This window comes from Macaca fascicularis, chromosome 9 (assembly GCF_037993035.2).
Source record: "Macaca fascicularis isolate 582-1 chromosome 9, T2T-MFA8v1.1".
NCBI lineage: Eukaryota > Metazoa > Chordata > Mammalia > Primates > Cercopithecidae > Macaca > Macaca fascicularis.
Window position 1 is genome coordinate 52,534,695 of NC_088383.1, and position 18,781 is coordinate 52,553,475.

Sequence of the window (18,781 nt, forward strand, 5' to 3'; positions counted from 1 at the left end):
TGGATTTCATTTTCACTTTCCTGGTGATGAAAGATGTTAAGCATTTTCACAGATATCTATTAGTCATTTGGGTTTACCCTTTAGCAAAGTGCCTGCTCAAGATTTTTGCTCAGTTTTTTCCCCCATGGTTTTCAGCATGTATACAGAGTTGTGTAGCCATCACAATTTTAGAACAATTCTATCACCCCAAGAGGAAACCTCAAACCATCTAGCTGTTCTTCCCACTCTTCCACCCCCTCCCAGTCTTTGCAACCATTGATCTACTTTGTCTTTATAGATTTACCTATTCTAGACAGCTCATGTAAATAAGAAGCATACGACATGTGGCCTTTTGTGTCTGGTTTCTTTCGCCTTGCATAATGATTATTTTCACTTTTTGTAAACTGACAAATTTAAATTGTATACATGTATTGTGTACAACGTATTGTTTTGCAGCATATATGTATTGTAGAACGGCTAAATCAAGCTAATTGACATAGGCACTACCTCACATACATGTCATTTATGTGTAATGAGAACACTTAAAATCTACTGTCTTAGCAATTTTCTTTGTTTGTTTAATATTTATTTTTTAATTTATTTATGTATTTATTTATTTATTTATTTTTGAGACGGAGTCTCGCTCTGTCACCCAGGCTGCAGTGCAGAGGCGTGATCTCGGCTCACTGCAACCTCCGCCTCTTGGGTTCACGCCATTCTCCTGCCTCAGCCTCCCGAGTAGCTGGGATTACAGGTGCCCGCCACCAAGCCCGGCTAATTTTTTGTGTTTTTTTAAATTATTATTTACTTTAAGTTCTAGGGTACATGTGCATAACGTGCAGGTTGGTTACATATGTATACTTGTGCCATGTTGGTGTGCTGCACCCATCAACTCGTCAGCACCCATCAACTCGTCATTTACATCAGGTATAACTCCCAATGCAATCCCTCCCCTCTCCCTCCTCCCCGTGATAGGCCCCGGTGTGTGATGTTCCCCTTCCCGAGTCCAGGTGATCTCATTGTTCAGTTCCCACCTATGAGTGAGAACATGCGGTGTTTGGTTTTCTGTTCTTGCGATAGTTTGCTGAGAATGATGGTTTCCAGCTGCATCCATGTCCCTACAAAGGACACAAACTCATCCTTTTGTATGGCTGCATAGTATTCCATGGTGTATATGTGCCACATTTTCTTAATCCAGTCTGTCACTGATGGACATTTGGGTTGATTCCAAGTCTTTGCTATTGTGAATAGTGCCGCAATAAACATACGTGTGCATGTGTCTTTATCGCAGCATGATTTATAATCCTTTGGGTATATACCCAGTAATGGGATGGCTGGGTCATATGGTACTTCTAGTTCTAGATCCTTGAGGAATCGCCATACTGTTTTCCATAATGGTTGAACTAGTTTACAATCCCACCAACAGTGTAAAAGTGTTCCTATTTCTCCACATCCTCTTCAGCACCTGTTGTTTCCTGACTTTTTAATGATTGCCATTCTAACTGGTGTAAGATGGTATCTCATTGTGGTTTTGATTTGCATTTCTCTGATGGCCAGTGATGATGAGCATTTTTTCATGTGTCTGTTGGCTGTATGAATGTCCTCTTTTGAGAAATGTCTATTCATATCCTTTGCCCACTTTTTGATGGGGTTGTTTGTTTTTTTCTTGTAAATTTGTTTGAGTTCTTTGTAGGTTCTGGATATTAGCCCTTTGTCTGATGAGTAGATTGCAAAAATTTTCTCCCATTCTGCAAAATTTTCTCCCATTCTGCAAAAATTTTCTCCCATTCTGCAAAAATTTTCTCCCATTCTGAAAATTGCAAAAATTTTCTCCCTGTTCACTCTGATGGTAGTTTCTTTTGCTGTGCAGAAGCTCTTTAGTTTAATTAGATCCCATTTGTCAATTTTGGCTTTTGTTGCCGTTGCTTTTGGTGTTTTAGACATGAAGTCCTTGCCCATGCCTATGTCCTGAATGGTATTACCTAGGTTTTCTTCTAGGGTTTTTATGGCATTAGGTCTAACATTTAAGTCTCTAATCCATCTTGAATTAATTTTCGTATCAGGAGTAAGGAAAGGATCCAGTTTCAGCTTTCTACTTATGGCTAGCCAATTTTCCCAGCACCATTTATTAAATGTGGAATCCTTTCCCCATTTCTTGTTTTTCTGAGGTTTGTCAAAGATCAGATGGCTGTAGATGTGTGGTATTATTTCTGAGGACTCTGTTCTGTTCCATTGGTCTATATCTCTGTTTTGGTACCAGTACCATGCTGTTTTGGTTACCACAGCCTTGTAGTATAGTTTGAAGTCAGGTAGCATGATGCCTCCAGCTTTGTTCTTTTGACTTAGGATTGTCTTGGAGATGCGGGCTCCTTTTTGGTTCCATATGAACTTTAAAGCAGTTTTTTCCAATTCTGTGAAGAAACTCATTGGTAGCTTGATGGGGATGGCATTGAATCTATAAATTACCTTGGGCAGTATGGCCATTTTCATGATATTGATTCTTCCTATCCATGAGCGTGGTATGTTCTTCCATTTGTTTATATCCTCTTTTATTTCACTGAGCAGTGGTTTGTAGTTCTCCTTGAAGAGGTCCTTTACATCCCTTGTAAGTTGGATTCCTAAGTATTTTATTCTCTTTGAAACAATTGTGAATGGAAGTTCATTCATGATTTGGCTCTCTGTTTGTCTGTTACTGGTGTATAAGAATGCTTGTGATTTTTGCACATTAATTTTGTATCCTGAGACTTTGCTGAAGTTTCTTATCAGCTTAAGGAGATTCTGGGCTGAGACAATGGGGTTTTCTGAATATACAATCATGTCATCTGCAAACAGGGACAATTTGACTTCTTTTCCTAACTGAATACCCTTGATTTCTTTCTCTTGCCTGATTGCCCTAGCCAGAACTTCCAACACTATGTTGAACAGGAGTGGTGAGAGAGGGCATCCCTGTCTTGTGCCAGTTTTCAAAGGGAATTTTTCCAGTTTTTGCCCATTTAGTATAATATTGGCTGTGGGTTTGTCATAAATAGCTCTTATGATTTTGAGATATGTTCCATCAATACCGAATTTATTGAGAGTTTTTATCATGAAGGGCTGTTGAATTTTGTCAAAGGCCTTTTCTGCATCTCTTGAGATAATCATGTGGTTTTTGTCTTTGGTTCTGTTTATATGCTGGATTACGTTTATTGATTTGCATATGTTGAACCAGCCTTGCATCCCAGGGATGAAGCCCACTTGATCATGGTGGATAAGCTTTTTGATGTGCTGCTGGATCCGGTTTGCCAGTATTTTATTGAGGATTTTTGCATCGATGTTCATCAGGGATATTGGTCTAAAATTCTCTTTTTTTGTTGTGTCTCTGCCAGGTTTTGGTATCAGGATGATGTTGGCCTCATAAAATGAGTTAGGGAGGATTCCCTCTTTTTCTATTGATTGGAATAGTTTCAGAAGGAATGGTACCAGCTCCTCCTTGTACCTCTGGTAGAATTCAGCTGTGAATCCATCTGGTCCTGGACTTTTTTTGGTTAGTAGGCTATTAATTATTGCCTCAATTTCAGAGCCTGCTATTGGTCTATTCAGGGATTCAGCTTCTTCCTGGTTTAGTCTTGGAAGAGTGTACATGTCCAGGAAATTATCCATTTCTTCTAGATTTTCTAGTTTATTTGTGTAGAGGTGTTTATAGTATTCTCTGATGGTAGTTTGTATTTCTGTGGGATCGGTGGTGATATCCCCTTTATCATTTTTTATTGTGTCTATTTGATTCTTCTCTCTTTTCTTCTTTATTAGTCTTGCTAGCGGTCTATCAATTTTGTTGATCTTTTCAAAAAACCAACTCCTGGATTCATTGATTTTTTGGAGGGTTTTTTGTGTCTCTATCTCCTTCAGTTCTGCTCTGATCTTAGTTATTTCTTGCCTTCTGCTAGCTTTTGAATGTGTTTGCTCTTGCTTCTCTAGTTCTTTTAATTGTGATGTTAGAGTGTCAATTTTAGATCTTTCCAGCTTTCTCTTGTGGGCATTTAGTGCTATAAATTTCCCTCTACACACTGCTTTAAATGTGTCCCAGAGATTCTGGTATGTTGTATCTTTGTTCTTGTTGGTCTCAAAGAACATCTTTATTTCTGCCTTCATTTCATTATGTACCCAGTATTCATTCAGGAGCAGGTTATTCAGTTTCCATGTAGTTGAGCAGTTTTGATTGAGTTTCTTAGTCCTGAGTTCTAGTTTGATTGCACTGTGGTCTGAGAGACAGTTTGTTATAATTTCTGTTCTTGTCCATTTGCTGAGGAGTGCTTTACTTCCAACTATGTGGTCAATTTTGGAATAAGTGTGATGTGGTGCTGAGAAGAATGTATATTCTGTTGATTTGGGGTGGAGAGTTCTGTAGATGTCTATTAGGTCTGCTTGCTGCAGAGATGAGTTCAATTCCTGGATATCCTTGTTAACTTTCTGTCTCGTTGATCTGTCTAATGTTGACAGTGGGGTGTTGAAGTCTCCCATTATTATTGTATGGGAGTCTAAGTCTCTTTGTAAGTCTCTAAGAACTTGCTTTATGAATCTGGGTGCTCCTGTATTGGGTGCATATATATTTAGGATAGTTAGCTCTTCCTGTTGAATTGATCCCTTTACCACTATGTAATGGCCTTCTTTGTCTCTTTTGATCTTTGATGGTTTAAAGTCTGTTTTATCAGAGACTAGTATTGCAACCCCTGCTTTTTTTTTTGTTCTCCATTTGCTTGGTAGATCCTCCTCCATCCCTTTATTTTGAGCCTATGTATGTCTCTGCATGTGAGATGGGTCTCCTGAATACAGCAGACTGATGGGTCTTGACTCTTTATCCAGTTTGCCAGTCTGTGTCTTTTAATTGGAGCATTTAGTCCATTTACATTTAAGGTTAAGATTGTTATGTGTGAACTTGATCCTGCCATTATGATATTAACTGGTTATTTTGCTCATTGGTTGATGCAGTTTATTCCTAGCCTCGATGGTCTTTACATTTTGGCATGTTTTTGCAATGGCTGGTACCGGTTGGTCCTTTCCATGTTTAGTGCTTCCTTCAGGGTCTCTTGTAAGGCAGGCCTGGTGGTGACAAAATCTCTAAGCATTTGCTTATCTGTAAAGGATTTTATTTCTCCTTCACTTATGAAACTTAGTTTGGCTGGATATGAAATTCTCGGTTTAAAATTCTTTTCTTTAAGAATGTTATATATTGGCCCCCACTCTCTTCTGGCTTGTAGAGTTTCTGCCGAGAGATCTGCTGTTAGTCTGATGGGCTTCCCTTTGTAGGTAACCCGACCTTTCTCTCTGGCTGCCCTTAACATTTTTTCCTTCATTTCAACTTTGGTGAATATGGCAATTATGTGTCTTGGAGTTGCTCTTCTCGAGGAGTATCTTTGTGGCATTCTCTGTATTTCCTGAATTTGAATGTTGGCCTGCGCTAATAAGTTGGGGAAGTTCTCCTGGATGATATCCTGAAGAGTGTTTTCCAACTTGGTTCCATTTTCCCCCTCACTTTCAGGTACCCCAATCAGACGTAGATTTGGTCTTTTTACATAATCCCATACTTCTTGCAGGCTTTGTTCATTTCTTTTTCTTCTTTTTTCTTTAGATTTCTCTTCTCGCTTCATTTCATTCATTTGATCCTCAATCACTGATACTCTTTCGTCCAGTTGATTGAGTCGGTTACTGAAGCTTGTGCATTTGTCACTTATTTCTCGTGTCATGGTTTTCATCTCTGTCCGTTCGTTTATGGCCTTCTCTGCATTAATTATTCTGGTCATCAATTCTTCCACTCTTTTTTCAAGATTTTTAGTTTCTTTGCGCTGGGTATGTAATTCCTCCTTTAGCTCTGAGAAGTTTGATGGACTGAAGCCTTCTTCTCTCATCTCGTCAAAGTCATTCTCCATCCAGCTTTGATCCGTTGCTGGCGATGGCTGCGTTCCTTTGGAGGGGGAGATGCGCTCTTATTTTTTGAATTTCCAGCTTTTCTGCCCTGCTTTTTCCCCATCTTTGTGGTTTTATCTGCCTCTGGTCTTTGATGATGGTGACGTACTGATGGGGTTTTGGTGTGGGTGTCCTTCCTGTTTGTTAGTTTTCCTTCTAACAGTCAGGACCCTCAGCTGTAGGTCTGTTGGAGATTGCTTGAGGTCCACTCCAGACGCTATTTGCCTGGGTGTCAGCAGCAGAGGCTACAGAAGATAGAATACTGTTGAACAGCGAGTGTACCTGTCTGATTCTTGCTTTGGAAGCTTCCTCTCAGGGGTGTACTCCACCGTGTGAGGTGTGGGGTGTCGGTCTGCCCCTAGTGGAGGATGTCTCCCAGTTAGGCTACTCAGGGGTCAGGGACCCACTTCAGCAGGCAGTCTGTCCATTCTCAGATCTCAACCTCCGTGTTGGGAGATCCACCGCTCTCTTCAAAGCTGTCAGACAGAGTTGCTTGCGTCTGCAGAGGTTTCTGCTGCTTTGTTGTTGTTGTTGTTGTTGTTGTTGTTGTTTAGCTGTGCCCTATCCCCAGAGGTGGAGTCTACAGAGACTGGCAGGCCTCCTTGAGCTGCTGTGAGCTCCACCCAGTTCGAGCTTCCCAGGGCCATTGCCTCAGCAATGGTGGGTGCCCCTCCCCCAGCCTCGCTGCCGCCTTGCGGTTAGATCGCAGACTGCTGTGCTAGCAATGAGGAAGGCTCCGTGGGCGTGGGACCCTCCCGGCCAGGTGTGGGATATAATCTCCTGATGTGCCCGTTTGCTTAAAGCACAGTATTGGGGTGGGAGTTACCCGATTTTCCAGGTGTTGTGTGTCTCAGTTCCCCTGGCTAGGAAAAGGGATTCCCTTCCCCCTTGCGCTTCCCAGGTGAGGCAATGCCTCGCCCTGCTTCAGCTCTCGCTGGTCAGGCTGCAACAGCTGACCAGCACCGATTGTCAGGCACTCCCCAGTGAGATGAACCCAGTACCTCAGTTGATAATGCAGAAATCACCTGTCTTCTGTGTCGCTCGCGCTAGGAGCTGGAGACTGGAGCTGTTCCTATTCGGCCATCTTGCTCTGCCCCCTCCGATATCTAATTTTTTGTATTTTTAGTAGAGTCAGAGTTTCACCTTGTTAGCCAGGATGGTCTTGATCTCCTGACCTTGTGATCCACCCACCTCGGCCTCCCAAAGTGCTGGTATTACAGGCATGAGCCACCGCACCCAGCCTATTTATTTATTTTTAGAGACGCCTTATTATGTTTCCCCAGGCTGGTCTCTAACGACTGAGTTCAAGTGATCCTCCTCCCTCAGCCTCCCCAGTAGTCTCTTCGCAACTTTCAAGAATTAATACATGGTTATCAACTATAGTCATCATGTTATACAATAGATCTCCTGAACTTGTTCCTCCTGTTGAACTGAAATTTCCCATCCTTTGACCAACATCTCCCCAGCCCCACCCACCTCCAGCCCCTGGCGACCACTGTTCTACTCCCTGCTTCTGTGAGATCAACGTTTTTAGATTCCACATATGAGTGAGATCATGCAGCTTCATCTGCCTGTCACTGGCTTAGTTCACTTACTGTAAGTCTTCCAGTTTCATCCATGCTGTCCAAATGAAGGATTTCCTTCTTTTCTAAGGCTGAATAGTATTCTGTTGTGTATAGGTGCCACATTTTCTTTACCCATTCATCTGTTGATGGACACTTAGTTTGCTTCCACATCTTGGCTTTGTGAATAGTGCTGAAAATAACATGGGTGCAGACACCTCCTCAGCACAATGATTTCATTCCCTTTGGATATATACAAGGTAGTGGGATTGCTGGATCTTTGCTCAGTTTTCTATTGTTTATTCTTCTCATTGATTTGAAAGATTTCTGTATATTCTAGATGCTAGTATGATGAGAGTTAAATGTGTTAAAATATCTTCTCCCCCTTTGTGGCTTATATTTTACTCTCTTTGTGCTGTCTTTCTCTGCAAGAATGTCTTAACTTGTATAATAAAGTCCCCCGTGCGACTCTCTTCCTTTACGGCATAAGCTTTTCAGCCTCCTCTTCTCTAAATTCTCCAAACATTCCCAACAATTTCAAATCCTCCAGCCTTCCCCCAGCCTTCTCTCTATTCCCCTCCCTGTCAAAGAATGACTCTCCCTCTTTTACATCCTAGAGAAATTTGAAACCCCTGTTAGGAACCGTCTCAACTCTTACCCCCAAGTTCATACACTTACCTGCATGCTTCCCTTCTTCCTTCCCTGTTGCGGGAAGTCAGGGACCCTGAATGGAGGGACCGGCTGAAGCCACGGCAGAAGAACATAAGTTGTGAAGATCTCATGGACATTTATTAGTTCCTCAAATTAATACTTTTATAATTTCTTCTGCCTGTATTTACTGCAATCTCTGAACATAAATTGTGAAGATTTCATGGACACTTATCACTTCCCCAATCAATACTCTTGTGATTTCCTATGCTATCATCTTCTTCGTAAACTGAGGAGGATGAATGTTGCCTCAAGACCCTGTGATTGTGTCAACTGCACAAATTGTTTGTAGAGCATGTGTGTTTGAACAATATGAAATCTGGGCATCTTAAAAAAAGAACCAGATAACAGCGATATTCAGGGAACAAGAGAGGTAACTTTGAACTGGCCACCGGTGCGCCGGACAGAACAGAGCTATATTTCTCCTCTTTCAAAAGTAAATAGGAGCCGGGCGTGGTGGCTCAAGCCTGTAATCCCAGCACTTTGGGAGGCCGAGACGGGCGGATCACAAGGTCAGGAGATCGAGACCATCCTGGCTAACCCGGTGAAACCCTGTCTCTACTAAAAAAATACAAAAAACTAGCCGGGCGAGGTGGCGGGCGCCTGTAGTCCCAGCTACTCTGGAGGCTGAGGCAGGAGAATGGCGTGAACCCGGGAGGCGGAGCTTGCAGTGAGCTGAGATCCGGCCACTGCACTCTAGCCTGGGCGACAGAGCGAGACTCCGTCTCAAAAAAAAAAAGTAAATAGGAGAAATATCGCTGAATTCTTTTTCTCAGCAAGGAACATCTCTGAGAAAGAGAATGCGCCCTGAGGGTAGGCCTATGAACGGCCCCCTCAAGGCGTGCCATCTTTTATGGTCAAAGCCTAAGGGATGAAATAAGCCCAGTCTCCTGTAGTGCTCCCAGGCTTATTAGGAGGAGGAAAATTCCCACCTAATAAATTTTGGTCAGACAGGTTGTCTGCTCTCAAACCCTGTTTACTGATAAGATGTTATCAACGACAATGCGTGCCTGCCCGAAACTTCATTAGTAATTTTAATTCCACCCCATCCTGTGGTCCTGTGATCTTGGTCCTGTGATCTCGCCCTTCCTCCATTTGCCTTGTGATATTTTATTACCTTGTGAAGTATGTGATCTCTGTGACCCACACCCTATTCCTGCACTCCCTCCCCTTTTGAAAATCGCTAATAAAAACTTGCTGGTTTTACGGCTCAGGGAACATCACGGATCCTGCCGACATGTGATGTCTCCCCCAGACACCCAGCTTTAAATTTCTCTCTCTTGTGCTCCTTCCCTTTATTTCTCAAACCAGCCGAGACACTTAGGAAATAGAAAAGAACCCACGTTAAACATCGGGAGCGGGTTCTCCCGATACTTCCCATCATAAAGGAGCACATGATCTCTTTTTTCTCATAGGTCACCCTCTCTCCCTCTGCCCTGGATACCATCCCCACCACCCCATCCTCTTTAATATTGTGCCATTAAGTATACCTTTCTAGGAGAGGGAAAAATAGTTTTCCTCTACCCTTTTATGTTCTCAGCTGGGGCCCCTATTACAAAAGGCAGATTGACAAAAGAAAGACAGAGGCTGATTAACATGTACATCTCATATATACATCGGAGATATATATATACACATATATGCATTGTATAGATATATACACTTATTGTGTGTGTATATGTGTGTATATATACACACACACACTTACATACAATGGAGAAACTCAGGGATGAGTAAACTCACAGAGGTGGTTAGAACTTGGGCTTACACACCATCTTCAGCTAAAACGAAGAAGAGTGTCAAGGAGGCTAGTTATAGGGATGTGACCAGGAAAAGCACAGTAACAAGCATAAGGTTTGGTATGCAGATTTAATTCAGTGCCTCCTCCATTGATAAGAGTCTCATGATTTAGAGCCATCCTTTTCTTCCTGGTATAGACAGAGACACCCTTACAAATTGACATTTTTTAAAAATAAATTTCCCTTATAAAGAGATAATTATTTTATTATTTATTTATTTATTTATTGAGATATGGTCTTGCTCTGTTGCCCAGGCTGGAGTTCAGTGGCGTGATCTCAGCTCACTGCAAACTCTGCCTCCCCTGTTCAAGCAATTCTCCCATCTCAGCCTCCCGAGTAGCTGGGATTACAGGAGTAATCCACCACACCTGGCCAGGATTGTGATGTTTTCCATAAAGGCCGATACACACATACAGCAATTTGACTGGTTACAGCTTGCTGCATGCCAAGGAAGATTGCTTGACTATTCTGTGAGGAGGGGTGATGATCTGCAGGGGTCTCATCTCTGGCGCAGCAAAGCCTTTCCTAATCACTTACAAGAAGAAGCAGAGGCCAGGTACGCAGTCCTAATTTTCCTCCCCATCCCTTTTATCATTGCTGTCATTCATTTCACTTTTTATTTTATCTTCATTTACCTTCAATTTTTATTTCACCTTCATTTATTCATTCTCCGATGCTCTTCTTTTCTTTCTTTCTTTTTTTTTTTTTTTTTTTTTTTGAGACAGGGTCTCACTCTGTCACCCAGGCTGGAGTGCAGTGGTATGATCTCAGCTCACTTCAGCATCCGCCTCCTGGGTTCAAGCTAGTCTCATGCCTCAGCCTCCCAAGTAGCTGGGATTACAGGCACACGTCACCACAGCTGGCTAATTTTTGTATTTTTAGTAGAGATGGGGTTTCACCATGTTGGCCAGGCTGGTCTCGAACTCCTGACCTCAGGTGATCCACCTGCCTCGGCCTCCCAAAGTGCTGGGATTACAGGCATGAGCCCCCACGCCTGGCTCTAAAGGGGTAATTTATATTCTGCTTTTAGAGCTCCTCTTGAGCCTGCAGTTTCTCAAGGTAATGAGCTCAAAGAAATCCTCATGTCAAAGAAGCATATTTTGGGGTGTGTGAAATAAAGTAATTCAAACTTAAAGCTGTTGGAACTTTAAATTATTCTGGGCCTTGAGAGGAATGTGGCTATGCAGCCTGAGTCACATAGCCTGCAGCTGCAACTTCTGCTGCTTCTTTTTTATTTTTTTGAGATGGAGTCTCCCTCTGTCGCCCAGGTTGGAGTGCAGTGGCGTGATCTGGGCTCACTGCAAGCTCCGCCTCCCGGGTTGACGCCATTCTCCTGCCTCAGCCTCCCCAGTAGCTGGGACTACAGGCGCCCACCACCACTCCTGGCTAATTTTTTTGTATTTTTAGTAGAGATGGGGTTTCACCGTGTTAGCCAGGATGGTCTTGATCTCCTGATCTCATGATCTGCCCGTCTTGGCCTCCCGAAGTGCTGGGATTACAAGTGTTAGCCACCGCACCCAGCCAGGACTATTTTATTTTTATAAGGTACTTGAACTTCCCATGAAATGATGCAGTGTTTTTATTTTGTTTTGTTTGTTTGAGATAGGGTCTCACTCTGCAGCCCAGGCTGGAGGGCAGTGGCACAGTCATGGCTCACTTCAGCCACCATGACCAGTTGGCTAATTTTTTATTTTTTGTAGAGATGGGATCTCACTATGTTGCCCAGACTGGTCTCAAACTTCTGGGCTCAAAAATCCTCCTGGCTCAGCCTCCCAAAGTGCTGGGATTACAGGCATGGGCCACTGCACCTGGCTAGTACAGTATTATTTGAAAGTGGTCTTGGACTAGCTGAGAATATATAGTACAAACTCTAGGGCAACCACTAAAAAAAAAGTTTAAAAAAAGAAGTATAACTAATATACTAAGTATAACTCTCAGCATGACTGATATACTAAGAAAAGAGAGAAAATAAATTGCTCAGTTAAAACCACAAAAGGCAGAAAAAGTTTAGTAGGCAAAAGTAGGAAAAAATAGAAAACAGTAGCAAGTATGGCAGATATTAATCCAACTATATCAATAGCTACTTGAAATGTCAATGGTCTAAATACTAACTAAAAGACAGAGATTGTCGGAGTAAATCAAAAAACAATTCCCAACTACATGTTGTCTATAAGAAATTCACTTCAAATATAAAAACACATATAGAATAAAAGAGATGGAGAAAGATATATTATGCTGGCACTCATCAAAAGAAAGAAGGAGTCGTTAAATTAATTATTTAATTTTTTTTTTTTTTTTTTTTTTTTTTTTTTGAGACGGAGTCTCACTCTGTTGCCAGGCTGGAGTGCAGTGGCGTGATCTTGGCTCACTACAACCTCTGCCTCCCTGGTTCAAGCAATTCTCCTGTATCAGCCTCCCCAGTAGCTGGGACTACAGGCACGTGCCACCATACCCCGCTAATTTTTGTATTTTTAGTAGAGATGGGGTTTCACTACGTTGGCCAGGATCGTCTCGATCTCTTGACCTCGTGATCCATCCGCCTCAGCCTCCCAAAGTGCTGGGATTACAGGCGTGAGCCACCTTGCCCGGCTGAAATGGACCAATTTCTTGACAGATGCAATCTACCAAAAATCACACAAGAAGAAATAAACAATCTGAATAGGCCTATATTTACTATATAAATTGAATCTGTAATTAACAACCCTCAAATCAGAAAGTACCAGGTTTAGACGGGTTTCCTGGTGAATTCTACCAAACATTTAAGCAAGGAATTATATAGTCTCTTTCACAAGATAGAAGCAGAAGGAACATTTCCCAGCTCATTCTATAAGGCCAGAGTTACCCTAATATCAAAATCAGACAAAGATATTACAAAAAAAAAAATTCAGCTAGTTAAGAAAATATAATCTATACATATTCTTAGCTGGGTTCATGGAAACTACAGTAAGTGCAAAATTCTGAAAGCAAGAAACATGTGGGTGACCACTGCCCTCTCTCTGCAGTGGGGTCTCCTGCTCTGACCCAGTGGGTGGCCTTTATCAGAAAAAAACAGAATCTACCTGACATTGGATTGAGGCAGGTGCCAGGGTCAGTCTGCAAATTAGTTATTAGTAAAGCTGAATTTCTGTATTTTGAATAAATAGATGCAAATGGATCATCCTGCTTACCCAACATTGGAAACTGCTGCTATATTTGGGAACAAATAGTCACCAAATACCAGCCCAGTGCTGAGTCTGTAACTTGAATTACTTTGTTTAATAATCACAACTCTATGAAGTGGATTCTAAGATACCACTCATTTATGAATGAAACTGGTGGCTGGGCGTGGTGGCTCACGCCTGTAATTCCAGCACTTTGGGAGGCCGAGGCAAACGGATCACTTGAGGTCAGGAGTTCAAGACCAACCTGGCCAACATGGTGAAACCCTGTCTCTACTAAAAATACAAGACAGGCATGGTAGCGGGCACCTGTAATCCCAGCTATTCGGGAGGCTGAGGCAGGAAATCACTTGAACCGAGGAGGTGGAGGTTACAGTGAGCAGAGATTGCACCACTGCACTCCAGCCTAGGTAACAAAGCAAGACTCCATCTCAAAAAAAAAAAATATATATATATATATACACACACACATATACACACACACACACACATATATATATACACACACATATATATACACACACACACATATATATATATGTATATACACACCATGGCAGCCATAGCTGGGGCAGCATCCCCGTTCTTTAGTTAGTGCAGTCACTCTTCTTATTGGACACAAATCGAGTGCGACCTTATGCCCCACCTTTGCAGTGACCCAAGGCTCCAGTCCCTTCTCAGAGGGAGGGTAGAATCCAGAGATGCCCCAGCCGTCTTGCCTCTAGTTCTTGGATCTGAGCAATAAGCGATGATCTTGGGCCTCTGCCAGTGGTTGGTCAGGATTTCTTTCTATTTGGTGTTGTCCCATCCTTTTCTGGAAGAATATCTTGAATATCCAAGTTTCCGATTTGTCAATGTCACACCTCTCCAATTTCTGGCATCGATGCATGCTTTTTCTATTTCTGTGTTCTGTTCTTGGCCATTTCAGTGGAAATTTGGAAAGAACTTAGAGGTGCATGCAAATGTAGCCATTTTATCTGGAAGTCTCTTGCATCAAGTACAAAAGCTAAATGTTCTTCTTGCCTCTAGAATGTGATCATGGGCAAATTTTCTGAACTGAGGCATTATTTGTCTCATCTGGGCTAATGGCTTTTACCTGAAACTATTGTCTAGAGTGTGATTCTGTCAAATTAGTGGAGGCAGGAGGAGCTGGAAGGTAGAGGAAGGTAGGATCTTCAAAATGCTCCCAGGATGCACTTCTCAGTTCACCCCAGAAGTGACCTATTCCAAGGCTGCTGTTTACAAGGCCTCTTTCTTTCTAGGGTTAAGGTTTTCAGTGTGAGTTCCGTGAGCCCTTGAGGAGTGGGAAGAGACTGAGTATGAGACTCCAGCGTCCCCCATTTTTTCCACTTCACCCAAGCAGCTTCGTGAGAAGATCTTTGCTGGGAACATGGTCCAAATCCTGGTTGGACATTTACAAATGATGTAAGCAGGACTGAGCCAGGGGCACCATTCCAGAGTGGGAAGGGTGCAGGGGCTCCTGGGTTTCAGTCCTTGCCCTAAGTCAGGAATTCCTGAGCCAGGAGCCAGGAAGTCCTGTCAGACCTGGAAGGACCCTGTCACAAGAGGTTGTGGGGAGTCCTGTCCCCTCTGTACCTGAGGGTAAGGTACACTTTTTCTCCTTAAGGAGATCCAGTGTCTCTCATTTCACAGAAGAACTGGGGATGTTTCTATTACATGGAAAGTGAAAGACAGCAACATCAAAGCAACACTTATTTAGGGCGATGGACAAGACTGATGTCCCTCCACCCTGGAGAGCTTCCACCTCTGAAGTGTGGAATGTGCCCCAGCAGCAGCTCTGCAAGGAACGAGTCCACATAGGGCTCTCAGCACCTGCTTCTGAGGCTGAGGACAGCCAGGCAGTGTCAGACATCTGCTGTCGTGAAGGCTCAGGATCCTGCAACTCTGTAGCCTAATCCAGCTTTCTAAGAAGGTTGGAACCCCACTCTGTCTGAGGGTCCTTGGCTGCCGGCCACAAAGAGGTGCGCTGTTGGTCAGCACCGAGGACAGCACTTGGGGGGCGGCGCTCCGGGGAATTCCTGGATAACGAATACCAGGACAGAAGGACCTCCTTCCCGACAGCAGGAAGGATCAGGCTGAGGGTAGGAGTGTGCCCAGGTGCCCTGCAAATGCCACAGGCAACTGATGAGCCCTTTCTTGTCATCAGCCAGTGTTAGGATTATCTAACTGCACCCTGGGGGCTAGGAGGCCAAAGGCTGAGTGGAAGCCAAGGGAGGGTTGGAGGGCAAGATGACCTCCCTGGACAGAGAGATGCGATGTGTTCCCCAGAATGGCAAGCCCTGCCCAACAAGCACAGACCAGCTCTGTGGCTCTACCTCCTGGCCCAGGACACACCTTCTCTCTCTGGCCTGCCTGCTCACACTCTTGACCTTGGGGTGCTGTGCTTTGCAAGGGTCCTTGGTGTGGAATGGAAATACCTTTACTCATCCACCTTTATGTGGAGAAATCATGAGAGCAGCAGGGGCCAATGCAAGAGAGACAAGGCCCCGCTGGGGTGAGGCTGCCCAGTCCTGCCTCAGGTGCCAGCATGGCTGCTGTGCTGGGGCAGATCTCCATTCAAAGGGAAGCTCTCTGTTCCCAACGTCATCACGTCATCAAGTGGTGGGAAACTGGTCCCTCTTTGCCCCTTGAGGGGCTGCCCTCTACTGACCACTTCCTGTCCCCCACCCACTAATCTTTCCCTGCATCCTCTCTGATCCTCACAGCACCCCATGGGCTGGGCGCTGCTGTTGTTCCCATTTTGCAGGCAGGAAAGACAGAGAGGCCAAGTGGCAGTCGGTGAGTGGTGGAGCCAGGACTCTAACCCAGCTCTGTTTGCTGCCAGCATCCCTGTGTTGTGCTGCATGGCCCCAAGGGTTCTGCGGTAAAGTTCACACCACAGCTGAGCTCCAGGGCCTTCCTTTCTAGGTAGCCAGAGGTCATTTAGATTTAGGGCTGGGCGCAGTGGCGCCTTTAATCCCAGCACTTTGGGAGGCCGAGGCAGGTGGATCACCTGAGGTCAGAAGTTTGAGACCAGCCTGGCCAACATGGTGAAACCCTGTCTCTACAGAAAATACAAAAATTAGCCAGGTGTGGTGGTGCGCAACTGTAGTTCCAGCTACTTGGGAGCCTCAGGCAGGACAATTGCTTGAACCCAGGAAATGGAGGTTGCAGTGAGCCAAGATCACACCACTGCACTCCAGCCTGGGTGACAGAGTGAGATGCATCTCAAAAACAAGACAAAACAAAAAATAGATTTGAAGGTCAGACCCAAATGGCATTGCTCAGTGCTAGGCTTACAAGGTTCCTGTGCCCTGAAACTGAGAGTCCCTGGAGGAAGGCCCATATTAATGCACACATACTCATGCAAGGCCAGCCAAAGGGTATGACAGTCGTGTCTCTCCCACAACCCTGTCCAGGGTACTGAGTGAGGATCCCACTGAGAAGTGTCTGGTCCAAGGTACATACTTCAGAAACATGGCCTCCTTTCTGGCTACATGTTGGAGATCCAGGAACTCAGCCTGGTTCTTTTGGACACTGAGTCACCAGGAGGTCTCCAGTCAGGGGCTGTGAAGTTTGAGCATGGGGGCCTCCCTGGCCGCATGGGGCTGGCATCCCAAACTAAAAGGTGAGGGGATCCAGGGGCACATGAACCAGAGGCAGAGAGAGATGCGGGTGCTGTGAGCTAACTCCAGTCCTAACACTGCCACTTACTGTCTGTGTGAACTGGGCCAAGTCCCTTGTACACCTGAAAAGCAGTTTCCACATCAGTAACAGGGAGTAAACTGAGGGCACCTCTTTGAGATAAAGGAGGAGGGAACACCAGGAAAGTGCCTGGCAATGCCAACAGAGCACACGAACACATGCACACACAAGCATGCACACCCCCCCCCCAAAAAAAAATACCCTTAATTAGCCCAGCAGAGCAAGCCCTCATAGACTGGGTTTTGAATGGTAAAAATAGTGGTCTGAGAGTGGTGAGCCCCCGGAGGCTAACAGCATTCCTCAGGAGGTACAGTCCGTGTCCCTCTCGTAGGGGGCACACTGGGCCTCCTTAAGACAGTGGGGATGGTGGGTCCTTGAAGAAGAACATGGGGCCCCGTGGACCCCGCCATCTGCTTCCCTCATCTCCTTGGCCCAAGCTGGCATTGGTCAGGAGAGTCTGTGGCGACCCCCTTCCCATCTCCCCTTTTTCCCTTCTCCTCTCTCTTCTAGAAAGAAGACAGAGGGAAGAGGACGCACTGCCTTCCTACTAATGGAGGGGGAGGCTTGAGCACTCTCTTCTTTCTAGAGGTTGATGCGTTTGTCAGAATTCAACTTCTGCCCCTGCTCACAGATTAAATCACTCATTTCTAATCGGGATGGAAAGCTCCTGCGTGGGTGCCACTGTGCATGGCATTGTGTTTCAACTAAACGGATCATAACTGATCAGGAAGTGTTCCCCACACTTCCGATGCTTCCCGGAAGCAGCCAGCAGATACTGGGTTGCAGGGGAGGCTTAAAGCAAAGGCCACTAAAGAAGCCACAAGGGGTTTCCAGGACCGGGTCAGACGGTGCTACCATACTCCATGCACAGGCGGTGCGCAGCACAGGGCAGCCTGTCAGCGCACACTTGCTGAACAAATGAATGAATGAATGGAGGGAGGAAGCAGGAGCAGACATGGGAAGTGCAGAGAAGACTCACATTAGTTTAGCTAAGCAAGATGGCCCTCAGGTCCCGGAACGCCCTCCTCGCTGGGGAGGACAGGCAGCCATTTCACGGAGGAGACAGCCTGAGGGATAGGGAGGCTGGCTGCAGCACATGGCAGGGACAGGCCAGAGCCCAGCCTTCTGCCTGGGCTTGGATGGGTCATTGTCAGGCCTCCAGCCATTCTGCCAAGAGGATTGGGGTTGCGGGGGGCTTCCTATGGTGACCCCAGGAAAGGAACAACAGCTGGCCTTGGGGGTGGCCCCTAAACTCTTGCCTGGGCTAAGGGATGGGAGAGTAAGCTTCTGCCCCATCTGAGGGCAGAGGGTGGCTTTGCTCAGTGAGCTCCCTGCAGCTGGGCCACTGCTCCTGATTTTCGTGCCTTGTGTGACCCCACCCTCGCCGGCCCTCCTTGATGGCAGTGGGGCAGCTGAGCCTCTCCCCCATGCTCTGGGGCTGACTTGGTGGAGGGGATGGCACCAAGGGGCCGTGGATGCTGAAGCGACCTCCCAAATCTACTTGCAGCACAGCTGATGCCACGTGATGAAGCCAAGAGCGCAAACTGAGGCCCGGTCAAGCTGGGGAGAGGGGACAGGAGATAGAAAAGGATTCTTTGAGAGGGAGTGGGAGCGGGACAGGGAAAGAGGAAACAGAAGCGGATGTGGGGAAAGAATAGTCCCGCACCACCGAGGACTGTGGGGTGCTGTGGGCTGCTCCACAGGGTGCATGTCTGTGCACGTGTCTGCGAGGGCACCTGTCAGTGTCTGGCGTATGTACCGAGTGCAAGGGTGACACACTCAGGCGCACTCGGGCACCCCCGCGAGACAGCAGAGCTTGTTGGAGTCTCTGGAACCCAGAGTGGGGAGGCGCTTGGCCTTCTCTGTTCCGGTGAGTCCCCACAGACCGTACAGGCCTGTGGCGCAGGCACTGCCCAACCAGCCCACAGGA